This window comes from Etheostoma spectabile, unplaced genomic scaffold (genome assembly GCF_008692095.1).
Source record: "Etheostoma spectabile isolate EspeVRDwgs_2016 unplaced genomic scaffold, UIUC_Espe_1.0 scaffold00569674, whole genome shotgun sequence".
NCBI lineage: Eukaryota > Metazoa > Chordata > Actinopteri > Perciformes > Percidae > Etheostoma > Etheostoma spectabile.
The window spans coordinates 67,252-73,323 of NW_022605253.1; positions in this window are offsets into that span (position 1 = coordinate 67,252).

Sequence of the window (6,072 nt, forward strand, 5' to 3'; positions counted from 1 at the left end):
TCTATGTCAAAGCGGAGAAATGTGAGTTCCATGCTAAGACTGTGTCATTCCTGGGATACATCGTCACTGAAGGCAATATCCAGATGGACCCCGCAAAGGTCTCGGCAGTCACCTCCTGGCCAGTTCCGGGGAATAGAAAGATGTTGCAGCAATTCCTCGGTTTTGCCAATTTCTACCGGAAATTCATCCGGAGCTACAGCTCCGTCGCCGCTCCCCTCACAGCTCTGACCAGCATTAAACACCCTTTTTTCTGGACCCCAGAGGCCAACACCGCCTTTCATACCCTCAAGGCCCGGTTCACCACTGCCCCCATCCTCCAGATGCCGGATTCAGACCGGCAGTTCGTTGTCGAGGTGGATGCTTCAGACGTGGGTGTCGGGGCCATACTCTCTCAACGGGCAGAAGAGGACAACAAGCTGCACCCCTGTGCATTTTTTTCTCGCCGGCTTTCTCCTGCGGAGCGCAATTATGATGTTGGAGACCGTGAGCTGTTGGCTGTCAAGCTTGCCCTGGAGGAGTGGCGTCACTGGCTGGAGGGGTCCACAGTTCCGTTTCTGGTCTGGACTGATCACAAAAATCTCGAATACATCCGCAATGCCAAATGTCTTAACCACAGACAGTCCCGCTGGGCTTTGTTCTTCACCAGATTCAACTTCACCCTGTCATACCGCCCAGGTTCTCGGAACACCAAGCCGGACGCTCTCTCCCGTCAGTTCCAGAAGGATGACACCCCTTCCCAGGAACCTGCATCAATTTTGCCTGATCCCTGCGTTGTAGCTGCCCTGACCTGGGATATTGAGGTGGAACTTCAAGAGGCCCTCTGTGGTCATCCCAGTCCCAGTGCATGCCCGGACGGTTGTCTCTTCGTCCCAGAGAATTTGAGGTCCCGGGTCATACAGTGGGGACATAACTCCCGCCTTGCCTGCCACCCCGGCTCCGCCCGCACCCGCTATCTCCTTGCCCAGCGATTCTGGTGGTCTTCTTTGAGAAAGGATGTCCGGGAATTCGTCCGTGCCTGCCCCACCTGCAATCAGAACAAGTCCTCCACTCGGCCCCCCGCTGGTTTACTCCAGCCCTTGCCTGTGCCCACACGACCCTGGTCCCACGTCTCCTTGGACTTTGTAACTGGCCTCCCACCATCAGGTGGGATGACGGTCACTCTCACTGTGGTTGACCGGTTTAGCAAGATGGCACACTTCATCCCCCTCCCTAAACTGCCATCGGCCAGAGAGACTGCCCAGGCTGTTCTTGATCACGTCTTCCGTCTTCACGGGCTGCCCAGGGATGTTGTTTCTGACCGAGGCCCGCAATTCACCTCTACATTCTGGAAGGAGTTCTGCCGTCTGCTAGGGGCCAGAGTGAGTCTCACCTCTTGGTTCCACCCCCAGTCCAATGGACAGTCCGAGCGGGCAAACCAGGAGCTGGAGAAGGCGCTGCGGTGCATGGTTTCTCGCAAACCTCTGGCTTGGGCGCAACAACTGCCGTGGATAGAATATGCTCACAACTCTCTCACCTGCTCCGCCACTGGTATGTCACCTTTCCAGTGTGTGTATGGTTACCAGCCTCCCCTGTTTCCCAGCCAGGAAGGAGACGTGTCCTGCCCGTCTGCCCTCGCCTATGCCCGCCGTTGCCGTCGTACCTGGTCACAAGCTCGTGCCACGCTACTCAAGTCAGCTGTCAGCTATGCCATTGGGGCTAACCGCCGAAGAACGCCGGCACCCATCTACCGTGTTGGCCAGAAGGTGTGGCTGTCAGCCAAGGACCTCCCTCTGCGGGTGGAATCACGTAAGCTTGCACCTCGATTCCTCGGCCCATACCCTATCCAGAGGATCATCAGCCCTACCGCAGTCCGGCTCCAGTTGCCGACATCCATGAGGGTGCACCCTACGTTCCATGTTTCGAAAGTCAAGCCGACACATGAAAGCCCGCTGGTTCCCGTAGCGCCTCCACCTCCTCCTCCTCGCCTCGTTGACGGTGGGCTGGTGTACACCGTTCGACGCCTGCTTCGGTCCAGACGGAGAGGTAGGGGCCTTCAGTATCTCGTCGACTGGGAGGGCTATGGGCCTGAGGAGAGAACCTGGGTGCCTGCCTGTCGGATTTTGGACCGGACACTCGTCGCCGACTTCCACCGCATGCATCCTGGTCAACCTGCCATCCGCAGGGGCCGCCCCAGAGGATTCCCTAACTGTCCTACCCGCCCGGCTCCCTGTCCTGTGCCTGACCCTGACTCTGTTTCGGTGCCTGTCCCGTCTTCGGTCCGTGACCCTCCAGCTCTCTCTGAGGATGAGGGTGTTCTCTCGGAGGAGTTTTAGCCCTCCGCCGGCTCCCCTCCGCCCTCCCGGTGTGGTGGTTCTCTTGGGGACTTCTGGGGCCGTCCCTTGGGGGGGGGGGGGTTCTGTCATGAGCTCTCTCTCTGCCTGGTAACACGCTGATTGGGGTTTGATGACTTTCACCTGTTTCTGCTCTGCTCTGCCTCACCCTCGTTACCTACCAGCTGCACTGCATTCACCACTCATCATGTCCTGTATATAACGCCTTGTTTTTCAGTCCTCACTTGTCAGATCGTCTGCTACCAGTACCTGTTACCTGCCTGTTTTGGGAAAAGCTTTTTGACTCTCTACTGGTGATCCCGGATACGCTCGATTACTTCCGTGTTCTCCTGCTCCGGACTTCTCGGATCATCCAGCTCCTGCTCTCGCTGTTCGGCTACTGGGGATCTACACATGTGCTGATTTTTGGATTTCCCGGTACCTCTGAAACTCCCATACCCCCAACCCTTTAATAAACTATCGAACGTGACGCTTTTGTGGTCCTCGTCTTGTTTGGTGTCTGACAGAGTTACACACACACACACACACACACAAATAATAACACCATAATTCTGAGTTAGTGAAATTTCATGAATGAATAAAATTATTTAAACGTAACAATCAAAGATCTTTCTTTCTATCTGAGGGATTTAATATTTTCTGCATATTTTATCAAGATAAAAGTATTTAGGTGTACCTGGTTAGTAGTTGGCCAGCTGTCCTCAGACGGGACGTTCAGAACCAGCTGTCCTCGGACGGGACGCCCAGAACCAGCTTCAATCTGAGTCCTACATGTTACTCCTTTATCCCACAATGCAACACGCTCATGTTTACCTGGAGGAGAAGAAGAAGTAGAAGCACCTGCGGAAACTGAAAAGGAAAAATAGAGCAGGTTTTGGTTTCTAAAGAGCAGAGGTGTCAAAAGTATTCATTACTCAGGTAGAAGTATAGATACTAGTACTCCAGGTACGACCAGGGCTGTAGAAGGGTTGGCCGGTCTTCCTGGCTACCAACCTCCTGGTCCAGGTACGACCAGGGATGTAGAAGGGTTGGCCGGTCTTCCTGGTTACCAACCTCCTGGTCCAGGTACGACCAGGGATGTAGAAGGGTTGGCCGGTCTTCCTGGCTACCAACCTCCTGGTCCAGGTACGACCAGGGATGTAGAAGGGTTGGCCGGTCTTCCTGGCTACCAACCTCCTGGTCCAGGTACGACCAGGGATGTAGAAGGGTTGGCCGGTCTACCTGGCTACCAACCTCCTGGTCCAGGTACGACCAGGGATGTAGAAGGGTTGGCCGGTCTACCTGGCTACCAACCTCCTGGTCCAGGTACGACCAGGGATGTAGAAGGGTTGGCCGGTCTACCTGGCTACCAACCTCCTGGTCCAGGTAGGACCGGCTTTAGATCTTTATATATGAGAAGTTGTTATTTATTTTTATTAATCCAGATATTCATTTCACCAAACTATATTAACCATAATGCACCTGCACCCTCCATGTAATAATAATAATAATAATAATACATTTTATTTAAAGACGCCTTTCATGGCACTCAAGGACGCCGCACAGGGAATTCATAAATTAAGAACAGCAAAACAAATACTATACAACAGCAAAACAAATACTATACAACAGCAAAACAAATACTATACAACAGCAAACAAATACTATACAACAGCAAAACAAATACTATACAACAGAAAAACAAATACTATACAACAGCAAACAAATACTATACAACAGCTAAACAACAAATACTATACAGCAAAACAAAACCAAAACTATACAACAGCAAAACAAATACTATACAACAGAAAAACAAATACTATACAGCAAAACAAATACTATACAACAGAAAAGGCGGAGTAACAGACATTTAGGTGGAATACGCAGTTATAAACAGATGTGTTTTTAGTTGTGATTTGAAATGGGGGAATGAATCAATGTTTCTGAGTTGGGGGGGTAGTGAGTTCCAGAGACGGGGAGCAGAGCGGCTAAATGCTCTGCCCCCCATGGTGGTGAGACGGGCGGGGGGGACAGACAGGTTTATGGAGGAAGAGGATCTGAGGGAGCGGAAGGGAGTGGGACGCTGGAGGAGATCAGACAAATATGGGGGGGCGAGGTTGTGGATGGCCTTGAATGCTAATAGAAGGATTTGAATTTGATACGGAACTGGACGGGAGCCAGTGGAGCTGTTGGAGGACAGGAGTGATGTGGTGGATGGAGGGGGTTCGAGTTATGATGCGGGCAGCTGAATTCTGGACCAATTGAAGTTTGTGGAGGGATTTGTGAGCGAGACCGAAGAGGAGAGAGTTGCAAAAATCGAGACGGGAAGTGACGAGACTGTGGACAAGAATTGCAGCAGTGTGGGGGGTAAGGGAGGGGCGGAGGCGATGGATGTTACGTAGGTGGAAGTAGGCAGACCGGGTAATGTTATTGACATGGGGTTGAAAGGATAATGTGCTGTCAAGGATGACACCCAGACTCTTAACCTTGGGGGAGGGTGAGACGGAGCAGTTGTCAATTGTGAGAGAAAAACCGTCTGTTTTGGAAAGAGTGGCTTTGGTGCCAATGAGGAGAACCTCGGTTTTATTACTGTTTAATTTGAGGAAGTTTTGGGTGAGCCAGATTTTTATTTCAGAGATGCAATCCGTAAGGGAGGTGGGCGGGAGAGTGGACGAGGGTTTGGTGGAGAGGTAGAGCTGGGTGTCATCGGCGTAACAGTGGAAGTGAATGTTAAATTTGCGGAAGATATTGCCGAGGGGAAGCAGGTAAATGATGAAGAGTAGGGGCCCCAAAACAGAGCCCTGGGGCACACCTGAAGTGACGGAGGAGGGAATGGATTCACAGGACTTGAGTTGAATGAACTGTGTGCGACCAGAGAGGTAAGATGTGAACCAGTCTAACGGAGTGTGGGTGATGCCAATGGAAGATAGCCTATTGTGGAGGGTGGTGTGACAGATGGTGTCAAATGCTGCACTCAGGTCGAGGAGGATGAGGATGGTGAGGAGTCCAGAATCAGCTGCCATGAGGAGGTCGTTGGTGATTTTGATGAGTGCTGTTTCAGTGCTATGGAGGGGGCGGAAACCGGACTGGAACTGTTCATACAGGTTATTGTGGGATAGGTGAGAATGGAGTTGAGAGGCAACTGTTTTTTCAAGAATTTTGGAGAGGAAGGGAAGATTGGAAATAGGACGGAAGTTGTTGAAGTTGGATGGGTCGGCACCAGGTTTTTTCAAAATAGGGGTGATGGCAGCAGTTTTGAAGGATGTAGGGACGGTTCCAGTGGTAAGGGAGGAGTGGATGATAGCAGAGATGAGGGGGACAAGGGAGGGAAGACAGGCTTTAACAAGTTGGGTGGGGAGGGGATCAAGTTTACAAGTAGATGGCTTGGAATTCCGGGTGAGTTCTGTGATTTCTGAAATAGTGGGGAGACGGAAGGAGGAGAATGAGTGTGTGGATGAATGAAGGTTATCTGAGATGCTGAGGTGAGGGATTGATCCAAGATGCTGGTGGATGTTCTTGATTTTTTCTGTGAAAAAGGACATTACCGAGTTGCAGAAGGAGGTAGTGTACAAATGGGGAGGGAGAGAGTCCAGGGGTTGGGTGACATTGTTAAGTAAGGAGAACAGTGACTTGGAGTTTCCTTTGTTGGCCGTGATTATTGTGGAGTAGTAGTGGGATTTGGTGCTGGCAATAGAGTCCTTGTAACGTAGGATGTGGTTGTTGTACATTTCTTTGTGAATAGTGAGACCAGTTTTTCTAT